Below are 24,925 nucleotides of genomic sequence, written 5' to 3'. Positions count from 1 at the left end.
GGCGTGGTGGCAGCAAGAGGGAAATGGAGAGATACTAGCACTGCTGCTTGTTTCTTTGTGCCCGGAGCCTTGTAGCCTGGCCGCCCTCATACCTTTCACCCTTGTCCAGGACACACAACTTACACTTTTCCTTTCTCTTTTTCTCTTACCTACCCACTCCTCTCTCATTCTTTCCCCTTGTCCTTTCTTCCTTGCCCTGTAATCAGCCATCCTATTCCAAGGAAGGGGGCGTGGCCATGCAGCAAAGAACTGTAACTCCAAACCCTGTTTGTTAGCCACCACTCTGGGAAGACTTTTTTTTTTTTCAAAAACCATGAAAAGGTCAGAAGATTCTCCCAACAAATCTGAAGCATCTTTGTGAAAGACTGACACATTAAGAATTTTCCCAGCTGTAACTTGCATAAAGGAAGGGTTAGTAGAGGAGAGCAAAGCAAGTGTAAATCCATGGTAATCTCCCGGAGTAATTACAACTAATATTCTAATCATATCCAAAGTGGTAGAATAAAGGAACTATCCAATTTAGCCAAATGCTTTTCTCCACTTGTAAAACTAAGGAACTACAATAAAGAATGAATCTGTTCTTTGCCCATGGCTAGTGTCTTGGTTACTTTTTATTTTGTTGTTGAGACCAAAATACCTAATGCCTAATGTGAAGGGGAAAAAAAGTTTATTTCTTAGTTTTTGGAGGTTTCAGTCCATACTCAGCGGGGTCCAAGGCAGGGTGCCATGGCACTGGGGCAACACTTCAAGGCAGCAGCCAGAACAAAAAGGAAGAAAACAAGCCTTTTCTCCTGGTTTATATTGTACACAGGCCAGGCCCACACCCAGGGTGGGTGTAGCACTCAGGACATCTCCTTGCCCTCCTTTGCTCAGGATGAGGATATTTACAAAGTAAGGACCCTGGCTCCCTGCTGAGTCTCTCACACTTCTAAACTGCTCAAATTGACACAATGTATTAACCATAAGGACATAATCCGGAATGTGGAAGTTCATCAACAGCTCAGCCAGTGCAACCTAAGTAAATAGACAATGGATGTGACCTGAAAGACCAGCAGAGATAGACTTTCTTTTCCTGTTTTTGAGACAAGGTCTCACTGTGTAGTTTAGGCTGGCCTTGAACTCATTCTTGTAGCCCCGGCAGGCCTCAACCTCACACAGTTCTTCTCCCTTTGCCTCCTGAAATGCTAGAAAGTAACTCAGATCCACAGTTTGCTACAGCAGTTTAAAAATTTTTTTTTAAAATGTTATTTACTTTGTGGTACTGGAGACTGAACTCAGAGCTGTTACACTGAGCTACATACCCAGCCTTTTTTTTTTTTTTTTTTAAGTTTTAGTCTGGGGATGATAAAATAAATTGCTCAAACTGGGATAAAATTTGGGATCCTCCTGCTTCAGGCTTTCAGAGTTGGGAGTAGAAGCACATATACCACTCAGTTCATGATCTTCACTTGTAAATTCTATTTGTTCTATCCCTAGAGGCATTTGTTCACCACCTAGAAATAGTCACATGCCAAGCCTAGTGTCTACCTATATAGCATTAAGAGGATTTAAAGCTGCACCCAGCAAAGACTAAGCTATGGGATAGGAATATACATACTCCCCCCCCACCCACCCCCCCACCCCCCGCACTTCAGTGGTACTGGGGATTGAACCCAGGTCTTCTGCACTGAGCCACATCTCTAACCAATGTTTTTTTGAGACAGGGTCTTGCTAAATTGCCTGAACTGGGCTTGAATTTGCAATTCTTTGCCTCAGCCTCCCAAGTGCTGTGATTACTGGGATGCACTACACACTTGACTAAACATACACTTTTTTTGAGACTGGGTGCTGCTATGTAGTGTAGGGTACCAACACAGTCAGCTAAACGTAGACATTTAAAAGCACAATTTGTTTTTGTTTTTGGTACCAGGGATCAAACTCATGACCTAGCACTGTGAGGCAGGCTAAATCTCTTGCTTTAAAAACACAGTTTGTTAAAAACTGTGAGTTTCAATTGGGTGTGGTGATGCATGCCTGTAATCCCTGTGGTCAGAAGGCTGTGGCACTCCTGCCACGTGGCACCCCAATTTAGAGGCCATCCTGGAATATATGGTAGGTTCCACTTCAATTTGGACTATATAGCAATACTGGTCTCAAAAACAAAACAGTAGAGCTTATTAATTTCACTCTTTGGAAGACTAACTGGACATACTATGTTTGGACAAGGATTGTTCATACATTCCCTTCACACTGAGATCACTGCATTTATCACACCTTCACAGTAAAATACTGTGAAGGTTTACAAATAACAGAAAATTGAGGTTCAGGAGGAGCTGGGGATTTAGCTCAGGGCATAAGCAGGAGCTTGTTTTTATGTATATCTCCTACCTGTTCTTCTGGTAACTTAGAGCGAGTTCTGTTTACATGATGCCACTTGCAGCAGTTGTAGACAGCTGTCATGATCACACATAAATGTCCTGATCATTTCACTGAGGGAATTAAAATATTATAAGTCGGATTAGTGGCATCCAAGCTGTTTAGGAGTTAGAGGTGAAAATCAAAAAGTTTCAGGCCAGTCTCAGCAATGTAGCCAGAGCCTGTCTCAAAATGAACAAATTAAGCTGGAGCCAGCTGCGGTGGCACACACCTGTAATCCCAGCCCTCGGGAAAGCTGAGGCAGAAGGATCCCGACTTCAAACCCACCCTAGGCAATTTGGGAAGACCCTGTCTCCAAATATAACAGTGCTGAGAAAGTAGCCTCCTTTGAAGGCCCAAGGTGAAGTCCCCAGCACTGCAGAAAAATGAAACGGAGTGATGGCGTAGGCATGAAAAAGGGAAGTGCAAAGGCACTCCTGGATTTGATCTGCACTGCCAAAAAGTCTGGGGAGTCATTTTCAGATCAAAATAGAATGTACAACCTAGCTGCTATTAACTCAAATTTTTCTGTTGTCTGAAATAATTAGGAAATATTCGGCTGCTTGCTTTTTCAAGATCTTTGTTTATAGAATTCTCATATATAATATATTGTTAAATTTTAACCTAACAGAATTAAAAGATGCTTCAGAAAGTCAGCTTCTCAAACTACAAACCGAGAATAAAAAACCCGAGAAAGGAGCTGGACAGTATGGAAAATTCAGACAAGATAAACACCATGCAACAAAGCCTACAGACAGAGATGGAGCTTGCTACAGTTACTCAACATGTGTTCCAGGTAACATTTGTATAAATCAGGAAAGGAGGGATAAAGACCTTTTAAAAACACCACTGATATGAAGACCTTACCACGGTTTATGTTAGGCTGTGGTCATAAGCTAATTCAGTACAAGGTCTGAGTACGTAGCCGCACTGGAGAGCACTTGCCTAGCATTGGTGAAGCCCTGAATTCAGTCCCAGCATTGCAAAAATCATAATTGTCTACTGATATTTGCTGTACTCACATATGTAATGTTCATGTACAGTCAGCACATTTTTCATCGTGGTTAATCATTAGGATTTAGAACTGGCATGTTTTCTACAGCTCTGGAGGCAGGTTGGAGTACAGCTTTAGCCTCCAAGTTTAAGGGCGGAGTGGACCTGGGTGAGAGTGGCAGCTAAGAAGGTGACTGCTGCCACTGGGAATTTAGCTCAAGTGGGTGCTCAAGGACATGGGGTTGACCCCAACCCCATCACAAAGAGAAATATCAGCATGATGACTGGTCCAAGTAAACTCTAGTAAATGTTGCCATAAGATTTTTCCCCTGAGACATTAATGGAAAGAAAGAAAGAAAGAAAGACAGACAGACAGACAGACAGACAGAAAGAAAGAAAGAAAGAAAGAAAGAAAGAAAGAAAGAAAAGAAAGAGAGAGAGAAGGCTGACTGAGCTGGCTGTGGAGGCCCATGTTTGTCCACACAAAGGGCTGGGGATGCAGCTCAGTGTGATGGCCATGGGTTCCACCCCTGGGCCTAGGGATGAAAGAAGCAAAAACTGTCTGTGGAAATTGATGAGATATTTGCAAACATCATAAACATACCTTCACCCTGCTGAAGCCTCTTGTAAGTAGAAATGAAGACAAAAGTGTATCACACACTGGGAATACAGGCAAGTGTCACAGCACCTGCCTGGCTAGCATGAGGTCCTGAGTTGAATTCTTGGGACAGAAAAAATAATTGTGTATCACTCTTTTCTGTGAATACAGAGCTACTGTACTTTTCTAGTAAATGTTTAAAACATTAGATAAGCTTAGTGAAGGTATTATTTAACAAAAATCTTGTTAAAATTTTAAAGTGCTTACATTTCAAAGTTGTTATATTTTGACTTGTTTTTTGTTTTTATTTTAAACTATAGAACGTCATTTTGGGGTGTAAAGTCAACTGGGCAGCAGAGCCAGCACTCAGGGAAACTGTTCTGCAGCTTGAAAAGGCTCTCACCACAGTCTAACAAGAATTCCACTGGGCCAGGTGTCGCCATGTGTGCCTTTGATCTCAGCACTCAGGAGGCTGAAACAAGAGGATTGCCACATGCTGAAGACCAGCAAAGATTTGCACCTTGAAGTTTTTGGATTTTTGTCTCTGATATGTCATTTAAATAGCAAGTTTCAAGTGAAATGAATTTGCGATGTTTGGGGAACTCTCCTAATCTGTAATTGCTTTTTAGCTTCAGTTAACACTCTAACATAGAATCAGTGATTTTAAATAACACTAAAGTGACTGTGTACTCTTAAAAGGGGAATGTCTTAGTCATAGAAAAGACACCTGGTCTGATATCTGAGGAGCAGGCGCAGTTTTGGACATTCACAAGGTCCCAGCATTTGATTGTAATACTTCTGTGCATTTCTGCATTTGTCAGTCAGGATGCAGAGAAGTCTCCAGAGTGTCAGCAGGTGGTATAATTCGTAGTGGGGTTCTGAGTAACTGTCTTCTGTTCTCTCTGTGTCTGTTTCTCCCCTCACACATACTTCTGCCCACACACATACATAATGCTGGCTACACCCCGGCAATGCTGATGTACAGTGACATCCATGCCCATTTTCAGTTCTGTTTGGAGACAAGCTCTTGCCAACTTACCAAGGCTGGCTTCAGACTTGGAACCCTCCTGAACAACTGGGATTACAAGCATGTACTGCCATGTCCAGTACAGCTCTTTATTAATTAGGAGCTATTGATCATATTTGTGGACAGTGTGATGTTTTCAGTATTCTTACTGGAATAAAGTGAAACTTGAAAAGATGCGCTCATTGGATAATAGCTCGTGAAATCTGTTCTTTGGATTAATAACAAAGAGAGATTTCCCTAAGCTCAAATAGTAGGCTTTTCTTTGAAATATTTATACCTTGCTTTCTTTCATCAATCATACTGTATGCATAGATTTATTCTTTTTGTCAGTTATTGTTTTGAGGTAGAGTCTCACTGTGTCCTTCAGGGCGTTCTTGAACTCACTATGTAGCCCAGGCTGTCCTAGAACTTCCTGCAGTCCTCCTGCCTCAGCCTCCTGAGTAGTAGGTTACAGGGATGCACCACCACACCTGATCTGTTGTTGTCTATATCAATTTTTATGAAGTAACTTATGTTTTGCGTGCAAATTATTATTTTGGAAAATGCTTTTCCATTCCAGTAATCCACACAGGAACTTTTGTTTGTTGTAGTACTGGGCATTGAACCTAGGGCTATTGTGCTAAGCTCTCTTGAGCTCTATATTTGTTTTTTTAATTTGTTATTTTGAGATAGGATCTCATCAAGTTGCTGAGTTGCCCAGGCTGGGCTGAAACTTGATCCTCCTGCCTCAGCCCCCTAGAAAGCTGGCATTCTAGCAGTGCACTACCACAGTCACTTGACACTGTATTAGTAAATTTCAACCTGTGGACCACCTGAAAAAGTGTATCTTCATATACTAAAACAGGTATATGTTTATCTGGGACCTTAGTGGTCTTTGACTTACCTGTTACCCAGCTCTGAGAGAGGAAGTGGGTAGGCTTTGCCTGAACTGTTGCTGAATACGGAACTCACAGCTCACTGTTTTAGGACATTTACTTCTGTGTGGGTTTGGGGTTCAGCCGCCCACTCTAGGACTCCATTTGAGGGAGCAGCCACTCAGCAGAAGGCAGGGGCTCCTTAGATCAAGTCAAGTGCATTTCACAAGCAGAATGTAATCGTCTGCTTGGGAAAGGCAGCCATGGCCCCAACCCCACATCACAGAGGCCTTGGGTTTTCTCCCATCTAGCGAATGCTGCATTTCAGACTCAGGAAAAGGAAATGGGAATTTACTACAAAGGACATGATCTACCTTACTCAGCTTTGCTCCATGAAATAGACACCCAAGACTAGGGAGGTGCCGGCAGTCCTAGTGACTTGGGAGGCTGGGGCAGAACTGCTTCAGCCATCAAGATCAATCCAGCCTGGGATATACTTGAGACCTAATGTCTGGCTTATAACCACATCCACAAAGACACTCTCTCCAGGAAGTAAGCCAACAGCGCAGCCTCTCCTGGTGGTATTTCAAGCTTCAAGAGCTCTCTCTCTCTCTTGCTCTCATTCTTGCTCTTTGTCTCTCTCTCTCTCTCTCTCTCTATCTCTCTCTCCCTCCCTAATCCTGTTGCAGGGGGTCTCCAGCCTGGGCAACTCTATGTAACTGGCCTAGAACTCACAGGGATCCTCATGCCTCCGCCTCCCAAGTGCTGGAGTTACAGGAGTGCTTCACCACACTCAGATCGTCTTGTTCTTCAGTTGTTCTTCTCATCAGTATCAGGGACTGATAACCTGACTCACAGGCTGTTTTAGTATATGAAGTTTTACCACCACAAGGCCGTGCCACTATGTTCACATGTTAACTGTGCTTGCTTTCTTGCCATGATAAAATAGTGTAATCGAATGAAGTAGCTTAATAGTGACCCTGAGGCGGCTGCACTGCGCTTTTCCATAGGATGAGGTATTGTGAAAGACAGGTTACCGAGCCCCGTGGGAGCTGGCTTCTGTTTGAGGGATGGCAAAGAAATACCAGCATGGCCCTCTCTCAAGGGCTCAGGGGCTTTGCATGGGATTTGAAGAGGGGATTGTCGCTACCTTGAGTCAGGGTGGCTTTGTGAACTGTGACTGTCATGCTGTTGGGCCCACGTGTGTTTATCTGCTCCTCTTACTGTCATAAGGACCCGTGGACCTTGGTGGTACCATGGGGTGGCAGTTCTGCCTCCCTCATTTTTGCCTTGACAAGGGCCCAGGCATCCTGGGGCTGGACCTAGTAATCCTCAGGTTTTCCCTCACAATGCATTGAAAAATCTAGTTATGCTGTAGAATGTTTATTCTGAATTACCCAAATACTTCTTGTTTATGCGATTTATTTTACTACTGAGTTACTGCAACCTACATGTTAGATCCAAGTATTTTATTAAAATATTTTTTATCAGGAAACCTCAGCCTGGACTAGATACCTCCTGTTCCATCACCCACTGTGCTCTGGCCTGGCTTCCAGCCAGCATTGGGGATGGGGTCACTGGTCAAGCAGAGGAAAGGCAAGGCCAAGGAAGGTCGTGGCACACCGGGCACACAGGCCGAGTGTGGGTGGAGGAGTGGAACAGGCGGGTGCGTGCACTAGGGCCTAGTCAGTCCTGGTGTGTGCTCTGCCACCCAGGGAGCAGTGGGTACGGATGGCGCATCCCATGCCTTGTAAGCAGACACAGTGAAGATGAGGACAGACAGATTGAGCACTGATGGTGAATCATTGAGTGACCTGATAGCAGTCTCTGGGCAGACTCTACCTGTGCAAAGTGAAGATAGAATTTCTGCTTTTGCTTCAGAAGCATTTACCATCCTCATGCTGTGGAAAAGTCATCTGCGAGGAGCCTACATTGGGAATTCCCTGAAGCAGAGTCAGAGCCAGCACTCTCCTGGCAGGATCCCTGAAACGTCCATTCGGATGTGATCGGGACTTTGTGTTGCACTGAACACTTTCTTATGCCTCCTGTGTGACTGCCTTTTGCTTAGTTTTTTTTATTGGTATGTGATCACAGTACACAACGATTATATTCATCAGAGATAGTTGGTGGATCTGCATGATAGACTTTTCCTCGTTGTGGTAGAAAAACAATAGTAAAGAAAGGAAAGAACAAAAAGGCCTTTATTGCTGGCATGGGAGGGCTGCAGTGGGGCGCAAGATCCCTTCAGGGCAGACAAAGAAACCTGGAGCTTTTATTCAGTTTGAGAGGGGTGGAGTTCGATGGGGTGGGCAGAGTGACATTTTGACAGTTATTTGAGGGATTGCTGATGTGTGCACAAGTGGGAAGTTCACTTTTTGGCTTTGCAAGAAGAACGTGGAAGTCAGTTTTGAAGTGAGGTACGGTCCAGTGCTATGTTGGGCAGGCACCATGCTAAGCCTAGCAGTGCTCCACAGGAGCGGAATCCATTATTCCCATCTTTTGGGTGTTAGAGGCAGCCACTCTTAAACTGCTTCCTGCTGACTGGGGTGACATGATGGGCATTGAAGTAGTCATTGTGATGACAGGTTGGACCCGTGTAGAATCTGGTACCAGGGGTTCCCTTAGGACAAGGAATTACCTTGTTATAAAGGCCCACAACCTGGATTGAAGAAATCTTGAGAATAGTTTAAACAGACAAGGAGCTATAATCAAAAAATAACAAGTAGTATGAGAGGTCCTTCCAGGGGAAGAAGCTAGGAGGAAAGTGTTCCCTTTTCTATAAGAACAGCAATCGGACTTTTTTGCAGATATTATCGTAATGTATTTTTAATTGCCCATAACAGTTGTTAATTACTGGGATAATTGGAAACTGCCTGAAGAGGTTAAACTTGGAGCCCTTTTTATATTTAACTTATACACATTTTTATATCCTTTGATTATATTTTATACTGGATGTTTAAGACCAAGTTAAATTGAGACCTGTGTTAATTAAAACTAACCTCTTGCTATCTATCAAGGTCAGGTAAGTCTCCTCAGGATTTGTCTTGGAACCATGTGTGGAGCCTCTCAGTTCTTGACAGTGTCAGCCATCAGGATGGTCAAGCAATGAGCCATTGCTTGACCAATTTGGTTTCTGTGAAAACTTGGGGGAATTTTCTCCTGGTGACTCTCCTTAGGCACACTATATATTGTGTCACACTTGTTTGTAGTCCCATAATCTCCTTGATCACAAGACCCATGGAGATAAGGAATGTCATTGCAGAGGTTCTCATATCCTGGATCTTCAGTGACCTCAGAGGGCTGCAAACAAAATATTGGTTGTCTCCCAGCCCACTCATCTTTTTAATTTTTGGTCTGCAAATATCTATTGTTGAACATCCAGAAGTAAGGATTGGTAATATTATAGTGTAATAAGGCAGCATGTTTAGCATTATTACCTTATCTGAATATCAGGCTCCTTAGAACATAAAATAGCAACCAATATTTCTATCAATCATCCATGTCCTAATACTTAAACCCATGGAAAATGTTAACAGTTACATAGTTTTCACAGAAAATTTGAAATAAAACCTATACATAATATATGTCATGCTACAGCATGACAATTATGACGCTTTGTGTCAATCTGAATTTGCATTTTGACCTAAGATACCCCTTTTAGTCGATCATCCCTATCTAGCACATAAGCTTTCACCTGACTGGTTTATCTTTAGTAGAATGTGCATGGAGTAAGTTTTTGTTACAGGCAGAGGTCTGAATCTGAAACAATTTTGTTAAACAATCTCTGTTTTACATTTTTGGAAGGAAGACCTGTATAAGTGGAAGCATGAATACATTAATACACTGTAAGGTTAATAACAATCGATCGTTTCATGTGAAACCTTTGTATGAGAGCATATTTAAATCAAAAAAATTATTGTATGAATTCTTTTGACAATGACCGATGTGAACATAATACAATAATGTGTTTTTGAATTTTAGTTGGGATGTCTCCCATAAGCTATGGAGATCATTGGAGCCTCTGATCAATGAATAAGAACTGGTAAAATGTTACCAAGTAGCCAAGTTCTGAATCATCAACTCCACAGAAGTCCTATCCGATAATGCCTTTCACCCTATAGGATTTTAATTGTCTTAATAATTTCTTAGCGACTTATGAAAAATCCAGACACCACATTTAGCATACTGTTTTTAAACAATGAGAGACTGTTACATCACGAAACATAAATGAAAGTATTATCAAATTTACATAACCAATTATAGCATCATTTTGTTGACCTGGTTACTCAGGTGGAAGCAGGGTTTTAGACATATAACCCATATTAAATTTTGAACCATTGATCCAAATATGGGAAAGGAAAAAATTGTTGAGCTTAAGTAAAAAACAATTGTTCAAGGATATGACAAATAGATATAGACAATCTGTACAAGACATAGAAACACACACAATTTTTTGTGTTGGTATTTGTTTTTTAGTACCAGGGGTGGAACTCATAACCTCATGTCCTTCTGCTTGACAGGCAGGCACTTAAGCAGCTATAAATCCACAGTCCAGAACATACACAGTTTAACATACAAACACAATCAGCGTGCACCCAAATATATTTGGCCAATTTGATTTCTCATAACTTTTATAAGTTGTACAATTGTAAATGTAGACTAGTGAGATCCTTTTTACAAGCCATTTAACAGAGATCTCTTGAAATAACAACCAAAAGGAGCACAACTTTTTATACCTGTGAAAGAAAAGATAGTAGCAAAGCAAAGACAGCTATTAGGAAGTCATAGAAGTTTACCCTGAATTGAAGCTCTTTGACAGAATGGCACGGGTTGGTAGCTAAGGACCTCAGTGCTGTGAGACACGGGAAAAGGCAGAGAGAGAAAAAAGGACGTAAACATGGACCAAGTCCTCAGTGCCTGTCACCTCACAGGCAGGAGGGAGAGGTTGGCTGAGTGACAATTTGAAGCAGGCTGGGGTGGAGATAGCAGCAGCCATGCAGAGCTGGCAGGTGGTGGCAAGCAGGAGGGGACACAGAGGCTGGGAGGGGTCAGAAGGCAGTGGAGGCTGGAGGAGTGAGTTGGGGTGTGATGGGCAGGTGGGGAAATGGCCAGAGCAGGGAGGAGACACAAGGTGATGGGGAGGGGCGGAGAAGATGGCAACAGAGAAAAGCAGGAAGTTTCTTGGGGATATGGCAGAGGTCGATGGTGTGGAGCAGGCCAAAGAGCTGGGGCCACCCCATATGCTGAAGGAGGGAGGGACACGCCCTGAGAGCAAAACAGGCCTCTACATGGGGTTGCCACTGTGATTGCACAAGTCATCCAGTTTGCAGAGGGTGGCCTAGTGTTTGTCGCCCCCTCTGGCCAGTGGTGGACATTATGGATACAGTGGCCAGCTGTCTGGCAGGAAATGTGTGTTTTGGGGAGTGGGAAGAAGTATTTCCCATTGTGACCAAATGAGAGGTGAGCTGGATGGAGGCTCCAAAAACTGAGCCACAATCCCTTAGACTCATCACCCTTCTCAGTCTTGTGGGAGAGAGAAATACTCAGTAGACCCCAACACCTGCACCCGCGAGTTGTCACTTAGGGAAAAAGGACTGCAGGTCCTGAAGAATGTGGGGGAAATCCTGACATGAGCCCATGAGTTACAAGACAAGCACCCCAAATCACGAAGTGCCTCCCTGTGAGAACGAGGTGGTTTGGTATTGGATGGAGGCTAGCAATGGCAGCCCCAGAGATGAGAGAAAGAGGAAAAAAAGGGAAGAGAAAAAGCAGAGAAAGAGCTCATTGATGGGGAGCTCCAACGGGGACTTGTGCCCAGGAGCCACCCTGCCTGTCAGTCTGAGTTATGGCACCAAAAATGATAGATTTTTCCTCTCACGGCACAAAACAAGAGCAAAGAAAGGAAAACAGGAAAAGGCCTTTATTGCAGGTACGGGAGGGCTGCAGGAGAGTGCAAGGTCCCCTCTGCTCAAACAGAGAAGCCCTGGGCTTTTCTTTAGTTTGACAGGTGGAGTTGAAGGGGTGGGCAGGGAGAGGTTGAGACAGCTGACTTGGGGATGTTGGCTTGTGCAAGAGAAGCAGGGATTTCAATTTTGACATTTGCAAGAAGAATGTGGGAGTCAGTCTTGAAGGGAGGCACTGTCCAGGGCCATATTGGCCAGGCTCATTGCAGAGCGTGGCAGAGCTTCACACAGGCAGAACCCATCATGTAGCACATCTCAGTCGTTTTTATGTTCTCCCCTTCCATCTCAGTCCCCTTGAGCTCAGGGAGCACCCAGCTGCCTACATTCCCATAGCTTTGGATTGATTTTTATATTCACTCATTGTTGCCAGCTGTGGTGGTGCACACCTGTAATCCCAGACTTGGGAGGCCTAGGCAGGAGGATCTCCATGAGTTCAAGGCCAGCCGTTGCTAGATAAGCAAGTTCAAGGACAGCCTGCATTATACAGCAAGACATTGTCTCAAACAACAAACAATCAAAAAACAACACCTGAAAGAAAAAAGAAAAATAACTTACTGCAGGGTTTGTTTACATTGTGTTGGATTTGGGGGTTGCTTTTTTCAATGATGCTATCCCATAGGTTGAGGCTGAGTTTAGACACCAAACTAATCTTAACCATCCTGCTGGGGACACTGCAGTACCAAATGCAGACCCCAATTGGGATTAGCAAGGAGAACATGGCTCACAACATATGAACGACCATCTGCATTATTGTAGGCCTAACCCAAATTTCTCCCAAAGTAACTAGCTTATATAATTTTATAATTCAAAATCACACTCAACACACTGAGGGAAACCCTGTGGAATTTCTTTCTTATCTTACAGTTACTCTAACCAAATACACTAATTTTAACCCCCAATCTGCTGAGGGAATCACCCTCAACCCCCCTAATTATTACCAACCTACACGTGACATCCAAACTACAAAAAAACACATTTTGGCCCCCTAATGCCCACAAAGAGATCTTCTCAATCTGACCTTTCATGTCTTCAATAATAGATAGGACCAACCACAACAAGATAATCTTGAGAAGACTAATATTGTATGCCTACTTTTGGGGGCAGCACTCAAAGCTTCTGGGAAACATAAATCCAAACAAAATGGTGCCACCATAGCAACCTCTACACCATGCTTCATGCACAGGAAAGAAGGATGCTGGGCATGAGCCTGTCCCAAACCGTGGCCACCACCAAGACCTTGTCTCCTCTGCAACCAGGAGGGTCACTGGAACTACAACTGCCCTGTCTGTGAGAGAGCAGGTAAGTCATCAAACTCCCCACCCTCACAGGAGATCTCACTGCCGCCACCACTGGACTCTTCCTTAGCTGTTCTACTCAGTCTCACCACTGAAGACGATTAATAGGATTGATGGGTCCATCAAGGCATCTCTCACAACCCCAACTTTCACTGAATATCTTAGGTAAGGCACTCTCCTTCCTTATTCACACAGGGGCTGGTTACAGTATTCTTCCTGAGTTCGTTTGGTTCCTGTACCCAATCCATGATGTCCGCTGTAGGTGTTGAGGGAAAACCTGCACAACCCCTCCAGACAGGCCCCATCCCCTCCTGATTCCAAACCTTTCTTCACCCATAATTTACTTATAATTCCAAACTGACTACAACCCCTATTAGGCAGAGATATCCTCCAAAAGTTCAGCTTCTGTTTCACTTCCTCCCTTCTCACAGCTCTCACTTTTTTGACTGAACCAACCTGTGCTGTTGGTACCATAAGCTGTCTTCCCCCTCCTTTATCAATCCAATAGTTTGATACCACCAGCCCCTGCCGCTACATGCTATTGATGCCACTCCTGTGCTAATTCCTCTCAGAGACCCTTCAAACTTTCTGTGCATTCCTCAATATCCAACAGCCCCCAAAAATCCACAGGGACTCAAACCTATGATCTCACACCTATTAACCCATGGCTTTCAAGCTTGCTTTTTTTTTTTTTCTTTATTTCTTTTTCCTTTTTTCTGGTACCAGGGATTGAACTCATGACCTCCTGCTTGCAAGGCAGGTGCTTATGCTGCTGAGCTAAATCCCCAGCCCCAACCCATGGCTTTCTTAAACCAAAACACACAGTCAGGATTCTTCATTCCCAAGCTGCCATCTGGCAGAAAAGAAGCCTGATCAGTACTCAAAGAATCCCTATCACAAGTGCACCCTTTATCCTCAAACTACTAGAGGCAGCACAACTCTCAAAACAGGTATCAGTCATTCCCTGTAGGGGACACCAAACATCGTCAGATCCTGTTTCTCAGGGTAATATCTTTGCTGGCACACAGGCCAAGTTGAATGCACCATAGCCATATATATATCCTTCTCATCTTCTCTCCCTCATCCCAAATATCCTGCCACCACCTCAATATTCACCTGCACAGCTACAATTAATTCATAAATCTACCTATAGCCTAAACACTCAGGGATGGATTTTCCCAGGACCGAAACTTCTCCTTTCAGACCAGCAGGCCTTAAACAGCATCACCTGCCAACACAACTGCTTTCGTGTAGGTACCCAGACTCTATATAAACTTCTAACTCTGATCACCCCTCTTGAAAAACCCTCATGTGCCAAGCCATGCACAATTGCCGTCTCTGTGCCAAGACACCTCCTCGGGGATATTTACCTGCTCCCTCTTTCCCAATTCACCAACTTTGTGGACACACTCCAGACAAAGACTGGAAGATAGATTTTACACACATGCCTCATCATAAGACCTCCAAATACCTTCTTACCTTTGTCTGCACTTTCTTGGGGTGAATAGAAGCCTTCCCAATGTCTGACAGACTGCAGAAATAGTTTCTAGAATTGATATACATGAGAGTATCTGCCATTGGGCTTACCTCAAACTACCCAATCAGACAACAGATCACCTTTTCTCATTCAGATTACTCAATAGTTATCCTTGAAACTACACATCACTTGGAATCTACACAGACCAAACCACCCACAATCCTCAGGAAAAGCAGAAAAAGCAAACAGTCTTCTAAAGACACACCTCGCAAAACTCATCCTAGAACTACATCTACCTTGGCCTGAACCTTTTCCCTTAGGGCTAATTGTCTTCAGAGTGGCCACTTCCTTCAATGTCCACTTTCCTGAGTCCTTTTGAACTCATGTATGGGTATCGTCTTCCTGCTTCAGTATAGGGCCTCTTCCCACCTAAGGTGCAATGGCCGGTGGGGGTCCATGGCATCAGCAGGGGTGGTGGTGCTTTGGTGGGGTAGAGGTAGGTTGGGAGTCCTTGGAAAACCCAGAACCAGTGTGTGTGCTGAATGGATGTCTGCGGGGCTGGCAGATGATTTTACTCACAGGCATGGTGCCTCAAGATTGGTGGGCCAGTCACTCTCCAGAGGGGATCTTCAGAGTCCCTGGGTGGGGTGCACAGGCCTTCTATCTGCTCTCTTGGCATGGGGCTGGCTTCCCTTGCCCTCAATGAGCTGGCAAGAATGCTGCAGGAATGCAGCATCCCTGAGCTTGGAGGAGGAGAGATAGAGGGAAGGGGCTGGTACACCAAGAGTCTGTCCCAGGAGCCCAGCCACCACGCTGTGTGTCCTGCACTGGGTCTATTTGACATGTGCTCTCACACTGGCTGCTCTCCAGAAGGAAGGCAGAAATGTGTGGATCTGCTGCCTGGCTCTGCTCCCTGCTTTGAGTGATTCACATGTTAGGTGTGATCTATAGGGGCTGCCTTTTCTGATTTGGGATGTAAGAGTATCTGCAGCTCAGTGACTCTTCTCTGACCAGCTCTGATGTGACTCTTCTAGGCAGTTAGGTGGAATCTCCATTTTGGTTATTTTTATTCATGAGTTCACTAATCTTTTCTTCTGGCTTATTCTTTCTTTTCTTTTTTGAGACAGGGTTTTGCTCTGTAATTTAAACTGGCCTTGAACTCACTATGTACTCAGGGCTGGCCTTCAACTCAGAGCAATCTTCCTGCCTGAACCTCCAGAGTGCTGGGATGACATGCATGTGCCACCACATACAGCTTTGGCCATATCCTTTCTCTAAAATGATACATATTTCTTAGGACATGATTCTCAGATCTAGGACTTCTGTTTGATTCTTCTTTACACTTTGCCCTTTCTGCTTTGATTCTCAAGATCTTTCTTTTATTATTATATCTTTGAGCATATCTATAATAAATATTTTTCAATGGTCTAGATTGTTTCAGTATCTGAGAAAACTTTTCCTCTCTCTTTAATCTTGCTTCTTTGCTCTTTATTTTCTTACCAGTTACCCCAAGTACTTCACGAGAGGCCATATCAGCAGCTGATTTTAAATTTTTGATTCTGAGACAAGGTCTCAGGAAGTCACTAAATTGCAAGGCTAGACATGAACTTTCAATCCTCTGCCTCAGGTACTGTGACACTGAGGGTAGAATGGGAACTTGGTTGCTTTGGTGAACTCCTGGAAGGGGTTACCAGAAGGAGGAACACAGTTCTGGGTATATCTGGGTAGATCCTGGTGGGTTGGCCTAAGGGTCTGTGGCCCTGGCCCTGTCTTCTGTTGTGATTTTCCGCAGCTCTGCTTCCCAGTTACCTTGAAACGAGCACCTTTGCTCTGTTGCATCCCTTTACCATGATGGTTTTGTTTGTGAGCCAGCCAGTCGTGGACTGAGTCCTCAGAACCTGAGGTCCCAATGAAATATTTCCTTCGTTAAACTGTGGGGATCAGTACTGTGTCTCAGTGTCTTGGTTACTTTTTTCTTGTTGCTGGGACAAAACACCCAACACCCTGAAATGAAGGAAAGAAAGGTTTATTTATCTGTTTGTGGAGGCTTCAGTCCAGAATCAGCTAACTCCAGGGCAAGGAGGGTAGCAGGGCACCAGGGGTATGCTTCCAGGCAGCAGTCAGTTAAAGCAGCCAGAGTAAAAAGCCAGGAAACAAGACTCTTTTCCTCCCCTATACTGCACACAGACCACCCCCACTGTAGGTTGGGTGTAGGGCTCACACCCTCTCCATGCTCTGCTCTTATACAGGCTCAGAATATTTACAAATATGCTGGCTCCCTGCAGAGTCTTTTAGGTAACCTTCTTTGAAACTTCTTAAACTGACACAGTGTATCAACCGTAACACACAGATGTAAGGAAGCTAATTATTCAGCCTCCCTAAGTGCCACAGGTGTATGCCACCATGCCCTGTTGGTTGGGGGTTTTTTCCACTTGGCGTTGTCAGGGCTGGGGATCAAATTTAGGGCCTTGAGGGCTGTAGGCAAGTGCTCTACTCGTGAACTGCCTCTCCTCCCCTGCTTCAAAGTTTCTGTGTACTTTTCCATAATGTCCATGGAGGACTGTCTCCAGTACACACACATCCATCCTGCCAAAACTATCTGACTGCAGATGCTCTCTTCCCTTATACAAAATGATGCACTGTGTGCTGCCCCTATACACTTTCAATCCTCACTAGATTATTATAATGCCTGAACCAATGCAAGTGCTAGGGAAGTAGTTGTTATTCCACATTTTAGGGGGATAAAAAGGAAAAGAAATTTGGTCGTGGTCAGTTCAGCCACACTTTTTCCCCAAATATTTACAGTCTGGTTAGAGTTGCATCCACATGTTTTGAACCCCAGATATGAAGAGGCTACAATTTGTAGAAAAACTGGTGATTGAGGAGCACTGTTGTCTTGTCTTCCAAGACTTTGAAGGGGTTTAATAAAAGCACAGAGCCTGAGGCAGCCCACTCAGAGATGGGTGTAGAGGAGTGCAGGAGAGAGAATTACAAAGAACTCCTGCATCTGGGGACAGCTCCAGCCCATCTCACCAGACCAGCCAGGACAGCCATCCCCCCCATCAAGCCTCACCTTGCCCCTGCGGCTCTGAATACCCTTGAACCTCTGAGGCTGTCTGTCCTGAGGGTTGGAGGAGCTTGCAGGTGAAGCAGAGAGGGTGGAGCACAGACCTCAGCTAACAGAGCCTGCGAGGTGAGAGGAAAATTAGATGGAGAGCTGCTCCCAAGCCCTGCAGAGCTTCAGACCCTGAAAGCACCCATCTGGGGCCTGGATTGTTCCCCCAAGGTCGCCCGACCTTTGTAATTTTTGGTGTCCTCTTATCCCTCTGCGTAGCACGGGTGTCCCCGGGCCCTTCTCGTCTGTCAGTGCAGTTTTGCCCCCACCATCACTTCATGCCCTGGATGAGATGCTTTCTTCTGGCCTGTGCCACAAGCCCCCAGTGGTTGGCTGAACAGCACCATGCACAAACATACCACACTCAGCCCCAGCTGCCACTGGCCAGGCTACCCACCCCCAGTATGGTCAACCCAATTGTCATCCTTTTGTCTTCTCAGACCCAACCCCTTAGGGCCATCTCTGAATCCTCTACCACTCTTCAACAAAGGAGCCCCTCCCCAATATCCCCAGCTGAAACTCAGCCTTGGTCTCTGGGGTGACCCTCCTCCCCTGCTCCCCTGGCCCTCCCCACCTGCGGTCAGAGCATGTGTGAAGCCTGGGGCACAGCCAGTCCCTCCCATGCCTTGCACCACGGTGCCCCCACTCCTGATTGCCCTGCAAGCTCTCTTGGCATGCTATCTTTGGACCCCTCTCTCTCCTGGATTCTTCTACTGTCACCACACTCAGTCCCATGGCCCTAACCTTCTGGGCTACTCCTACCTGAGTTATACCACCTGGCTCCTTGTCTCTGGTGACTGAACCTCTCCCACCCGGGTGTCTCCCAATATCATCTTCCTGCCAGGGCCTCCATGGTCACTTTGTTTAAAATGTCCTCTTTCCCTCCCATGCACACTGCTGTTTGCTTCTTACCATCTGTCAGTGCCACGTGTCTGGAGCTCAGCTTATCTGGGGGCCTTGGGGCTCACTGTTAGCATTGTTGGACCAACAGAAGCATGGGTGCTTGCACCGCTTCATACAGCCGGTGCTCCCTCCTGGCCTGCATGTGGAAAACCTGCAGATTGTGCAAGGAAGCAGCCGCTTCCTCTAGCCTGTACCTGTGTGTCCTGTAAGCCGCCCATCTGTTCAACTTGCGTTCTCTCATGCCTCCACACAGAAGGGGACATGGCTGGGCGTGGTGGAGCCATGGAGCTGCCAGTCTTCCTTGCTTCCTGGATTACTGCACTTAGTAGGGTGCAAGCATTGGACAGGGCTCATGAGGATGAAGAAAAAGAGGAGCTATATTGCAATCCAAATATTATATATTATAATCCAAATTCTGTATGCTTCAATCCAAATTTTATATATTAGAATCCAAATATTGTAATTCCTTTTGCAGTCCTCCTCACAATGCAGAAAGATATATTTTAGTTCCACTGAAACCGAACTGGAATCTCAGCAAGTTAACACCCATCTACCACCTCCAATGCAACTCTTGGTGAGAGTAAAGACACTAAGTCCTAGTCTAAGTTATGGGCAGCCAAGGAATCCCAAGTCTGATCCAAGTGAGGATACACAGACAAAGCCCTTGATGTAAGGTCTCTCCCACAGTGTATTATCTCATGAAGAAAGCAGTGGTCCACGGATGACTGACAGTGAGGATGGCAGGAACTACATGAGTAATTTTGTTTTACATGAGTACTTTGAGCTGGCTAGCCAGGTGGGGAGAAAAGCATCTTTGCAATATGCAAGGAGAATGATATGCAAAAGGACCAGTCTGCATAACCCAGTCAGGGTAGCATTTGAACACTTTGAGGAGGCCGTTGCTTTGGGCTCTGATATGTAAACATTTTTACCCTGGGAGGTCACAGACTTTTATTTAGAGGCTCATAGCCAGTGGACATTGCTGGAGCTGACTGGTTCTGCCCTCCCACTGTGTTCAACTGTTTAACAGGGAACACAGTGTGAGGAAAATGTCACTTGGCCTTAAGGATTACATGTCAGTATCTTGGCTGCCCTTATTTGCCTCGCTTAGAGCCAGTTGAAGGGTGATGGACATACCATAGCCAAGTCTGTACATATCAGGGCATGGCAACAAGACTCGGTTGAACTAATGCTGAAGCAATTGTTCAGCATTCAAGCGGAGCTGCTCAAATTGGTTCCTACAGGGGTGTCTAGATAGAGCCCCAGATCTGCCCTTACCAACTGAGAGGCACCAAGGGAACAACCTCCCCTCCTCAAACACAAGCAGTTATCAGGATTGGCAAAGACTTTTCAGGAGCATGGAGACTGTCCCAGGGACCATGTCATCCTGCCATACCTGTACCAGCCAGCACCATGACCTGGAATCAGAAGAAAGAAGCCTGGAAACAAGGCCAGGAGAAAACACTGCAGACACTCAGGTGGCTGAGCCATGGGAAGTGCGGATAGGAGGGCGCATTCTTTCATAATTCACACTCTATTCAGTTTCAGAGTGCATCCCATGAAAGTATATTCCTCTTATGATGGAAACAATAACTTCCTTCTGTGCTCTCCAGGCACTAAGCTCTGTTTGTTCAGTACTTGCAGTGGATGTGGGAGATGGCAGAGGCCTGGCACACCACAGTGGAGCAGGAGTTTTCTGCCCCTTTTCCACAGAGACTAAGGGAGCAGAGCCCCTGGCAGCCTCCGAGGCCAGGCATCCCAGACCCTGATCCCCAGAAGCCAGCCCCTCCCCATCTGGATCCATGTGCTTACCTGCGTCCACATCTGCTATGCTCTGCCACATGGATGGTGGGTCCAGGGCTTTGCCTGGGGATGTGACCTGAGAGAGAGGGCCTGACAGTTGCAGCCCCTTCCCTGCCACCCCAGCCGACCACAGGCCTGGGTCGGGTGGGGTCAGCTCTGTCACCACAATGTATATCTTCTGGCCTAACCTGTTCCAGCCTCAGAGGTTTGAGATCACTGAGAACTGCAGCTCTGACCAAGAGGAGATCTCCTATGGCCTGTGTGGCCATCGGATGCTGATGCACATGAATGATTTCCTTTGTGGGCACGGGGGTTACTGTCACTGGCATCAGGCATGGGAGGATCATGTCGGGTAGTGTGGGGCGTGTGTGTGTCACGGTACCTCCACATAGTCTGGAGAAAATCTTGCGTAGGCTTCCCAAAACTATCAGAATGAGCTTGTCAGGGACATCCTTCAGGCTGCACGTGGACAATGAGCTTCTGGTGGGTCAGAGCATCTCCTACCCCAGTCCTCTTGTCTGGTCCTTCTTCCTAGAATTTGGTCTGTGCCGCCTCTGATTCGACCCTGTCGTGCCCAGAATCAGCCCTGTCCTAGGCACAGTGTAGAACCTTGCTCCTGATGTCCCTGAGCTCCAGACCACATCCTTGTTGGGGCTATGCCTCTCAAACCAGGGGCAGGCCGGTCTAGCTCTCTTTTGGTTAGTAAACAATTTCTCACATCCTACCCTTCTATCAAATGCAACAGGAATGAATTAGTAGAAAACAATCTGAACTTGGCCATCCCAGCTGTGTGCAGTTGTCATGGTAATGACCAAAAACCCCATCTATGCCCGCTGTGACTCTTGGGGAGCAGCTGACCTGGAGGGTGAACAGCTGATCCAGAGGGTGAGCCATCCTCCAAAGCACAAACAAGGATGTCACCTCGCCCACACTGTGCCCTCCTCCTGTCCTCCCTTACTGCCCTCTGGGATGGCTTCCTGTCCTCTGCCCTTTTATGATCCAGAATCTGGCATTTTTGCTTCCCCCGGCAACCTATCTGGTCTCTTACTTGCTTTCACGTTGCCCTCATCACTTACACTTGGAACAAGCAGCTCCCTCACTGTCACTCTGCTCCTACCTACATCAGCTGTCCCCTGTGACTGACATGAATGCTTTCTGATTCCTGTGACTCTGCTGGAATAGATGGTCACCTTGGGGGAGGCCTTGTTGCGCCATGCCCCTCTTCCTGCCCCAGACCTGAGCCCAGCTCACTGTGCATGATCCTCCCAGGACCCCTAGTGCTGGCTCCTGCAGCCACTTCCCCGTAGACCCTTGTGCCTTGCTCCGGCCACTTGAGACACTGCTCCTCTTCAGGGCCATCTCCCTGCCAAATCAATCAACATCTGGAGTCCAACCTTCATAGAGCACCCCACTAGAACTAGATCCTTCCTTTGTGGGTTTTCGGTAGATTTTTATTCTACAGAGTTCTCTGTGACTCCCCCGCCAGGGTGATCCTGATCTCCCCTTCCCATTTTGGATTATAAACTCCTTGCAGACAGTTGCAGTTCCTCCCCACCATCCCTCACATCACCTTGCCCACAAGATAGCTTAGCAGGAACTAGGTGCTTCAGAAACAAGCAATTCTCCCTAACTCATTCCTGGAAGCAAGTATTACTCTAGTACCAAAACCAGACAGAGACCCATCCACGAAAGAGAACTTCACACCAATCTCCTTCATGAACACAGATGCAAAAATTCTCAATAAAATACTGGCAAACAAAAGGCAGCAAATCATCAAGAAGATTATATACCACAACCAAGTGGGGCTCATCCAAGGAACACAGGGGTGGTTTGACATATGCAAATCAATAAATGTAACCAACTGTAGTAATAGACCCAAAACTAAGAATCACTTGATCATTTCTATAGATGCAGAAAAAGCTTTTGATAAGGTCCAACACTCATTGATGATAAGAACCACACAAAAATCAAAATGGATGGTCTTTACCTCCAGATGATAAAAGCCATCTATGACAAAACAACAGCCACCATCATATTAAATGGCCAAAACCTGAAAGCTTTTACTCTAAAATCAGGAACAAGACAACGATGTCCACTATGACTCCTCCTATTCAATAGAGTGCTAGAAATACTAGCCAGAGCAATTAGACAAGAGAGAGAAACAAAAAGAGGAAGGATAGGAAAAGAAGGAGTTAAATCATCATTCCTTTCAGACGACATGATACTCTCCATAAAGATCCCCAAAACTCCATTGCAAGACTCCTCGCTATAATAACTAAATACGGTCATGTAGCTAGATGCAAAATCAATAGCATTCCTATACACAAACAATAAACTCACTGAGAGAGAAATAAAAGAAGCCACTCCTTCACGGTAACATCCAAACAAATGAAATACTTAGCAATCAACCTAAGAAAAGAAGAAAAGTACTTATTCAGGGAAAAGTATAATACCCTGATAAAAGAAATTGAAAAGGATCTGAGAAACTGGAAAGACATTCCTTCTTCATGGATAGCTAGAACAAACACTGTAAAAATGGCCCTTCTCCCAAAATTGTTAAACAGATTTAATGCAATCCCAATCAAAATGCTACTAGCACATCTCACAGGTCTACAGAAATCATTCTTAAAATTCATGTAGAACCAGAAAAGACCTAGAATAGCAAAGGTAATTATGGGTAACAAAGGCAAGGCAGAAGGGGTCACAGTCCCTGACTTGAAGTTACATTACAAAGCTGCTATCATAAAGTCAGCATGGTACTTCAATAAAAATAGACCTGAAGATCAACGGAATAGATTAGAAGATACATCTACAACTACAAACACAATCAGCCACCTTACCTTTGACAAGGGGACCAAACACGTTCAGTGGAACAAAGACAGCCTCATTAATAACTGATGCTAGAAAAACTGGCTCTCCGTATGCTGTAAACTAAAACTAGACCCTTACTTATCACCATGTACTAAACTACAGTCAAAATGGATCAAAGATCTAAATATTAAAACAAGCACTAAATCTGCTAAAAGACAGACTAGGTAGAAATCTTGAAGGTAGTGAAGAGAATTCATGAACAAAAATCAAACAGCATGGGAAGTACTTCCCAGAATCAATAACTGAGATCTCGTCTTATTAAAAGGTTTTTGCATGTCAAAAGAAATCTCAAAGTAAAAAAGAACTCTTGAATGCTAAAAAAATCTTAGTCAACTGTCCCTCAAACAAAGGATTTCTGTCTAGAGCATAAGAGGCCCCCAAAATACAAAGGCCCAATCCAAAAATGGGCATCTGAGATGAATACACACTTCTCAGATGAAGAAATACACATGGCAAATACAGACATGAAGAAATGCTCAGCATCATTGGTCATTAGAGAAATGCAAATTAAAACCACACTGAGAGTCCATCTCGCTCCAGAAAAAATGGCAAGGATGAAGAAAACTACCAACAACAAATCCTGGAGAGGCTGTGCGGAAAAGGAACTCTCCTGCACTGTTGGTGGGAGTGTAGACTGGTGCACCTCTGTGGAGTCCAGATTGGAAGTTTCTCCAAAAGCTGGGATTGGAAGTCCCATTTGAACCAGCTATTCCACTTCTGGGCATATTGAAGAAGAACTGAAAACATGATATCACAGTGATATATTTGCACCCATGTTCATAGCAGCACAATTTGTAATAGCCAGATCTTGGAAACAACCAAAATGCCCATCAACTGAGCAATAGATAAAAAGATGAGATACCTTTTTACAGTAGAATCCTACGCAGCTGTAAAGAATGATCACGTTCAGATTTGTATCGGTAAATGGATGCAACTGGAGACCATACTCATAAGTGAAATAAATCAAAATCACATATATAAATACTATATTGTCTCCCTAGTGTGAGAAACAGTAAGGTACAAAATCCTCAACAAATCCTGTGAAAGGTTAAGAACCTGCTCAAAAAGGAAAACTGTATCATCTCAGGGAAAACGAGAAAAAAAAGGAAAGAAAAACACAATATGCATAAATTTGTATAAACCCACTTAAGATAACTAAGATGATTGTGTTGCAAGTTCTATTAGTTCTTGGGACAAAACAGTTAACATTCATAGGACTGGATCAATTTTGGTTGTTTATGTCTGGTGATCTGAGGAACTCTTTTGAAGATCACTATGTAAGATAGTTCCGTTCCTACCACCTTGTTTTGAAGGACTATATCGTCATTGTTTTAGGTATTTTGCTATTGTTTAGTTGTCTTTTTTGTTTCTTGTTTTCTAGTATTTTGTTGTTTTGCTTTTCCCTTTCATGTAGAGAGATAGGTGTATATGTAAAGGCTTATACATGCCCAGAACTTCTCCATAACAGTTCATGAGCATCGATTGTATTGCGTGTGATGAAATAAACAGCTACGTTGAAGAAAAAGAGACATTATGGTTTCCATTGCTGATTCCCGATCGTTATGCTATGAAATCCAGTAATGCTTTTATTCTTTGTTCAGAGTGGCTTTAGTCCATTTTGTACTATTTAAC

The 24,925-nt window shown here is 44.7% G+C and overlaps 1 protein-coding gene across 1 annotated transcript in view; it reads left to right on the top strand.

The window, feature by feature from the left end:
* Positions 1-9,746, top strand: part of Smn1 (survival of motor neuron 1, telomeric) — a 103,882-nt gene extending 94,136 nt beyond the window's left edge. The window contains exons 11-12 of the transcript XR_010050546.1: positions 3,026-3,190; positions 4,306-9,746. The gene's annotated coding sequence lies outside the window, so the exon portion shown is untranslated. The remainder of the gene's footprint in view (positions 1-3,025; positions 3,191-4,305) is intronic.
* The last annotated feature ends 15,179 nt before the right edge of the window (positions 9,747-24,925 follow it).

This window comes from Cavia porcellus, unplaced genomic scaffold (genome assembly GCF_034190915.1).
Source record: "Cavia porcellus strain 051 isolate PalLab524CR breed Dunkin Hartley unplaced genomic scaffold, mCavPor4.1 scaffold_11, whole genome shotgun sequence".
Lineage (NCBI taxonomy): Eukaryota > Metazoa > Chordata > Mammalia > Rodentia > Caviidae > Cavia > Cavia porcellus.
This window is presented reverse-complemented; position numbering and strand designations above follow the sequence as displayed.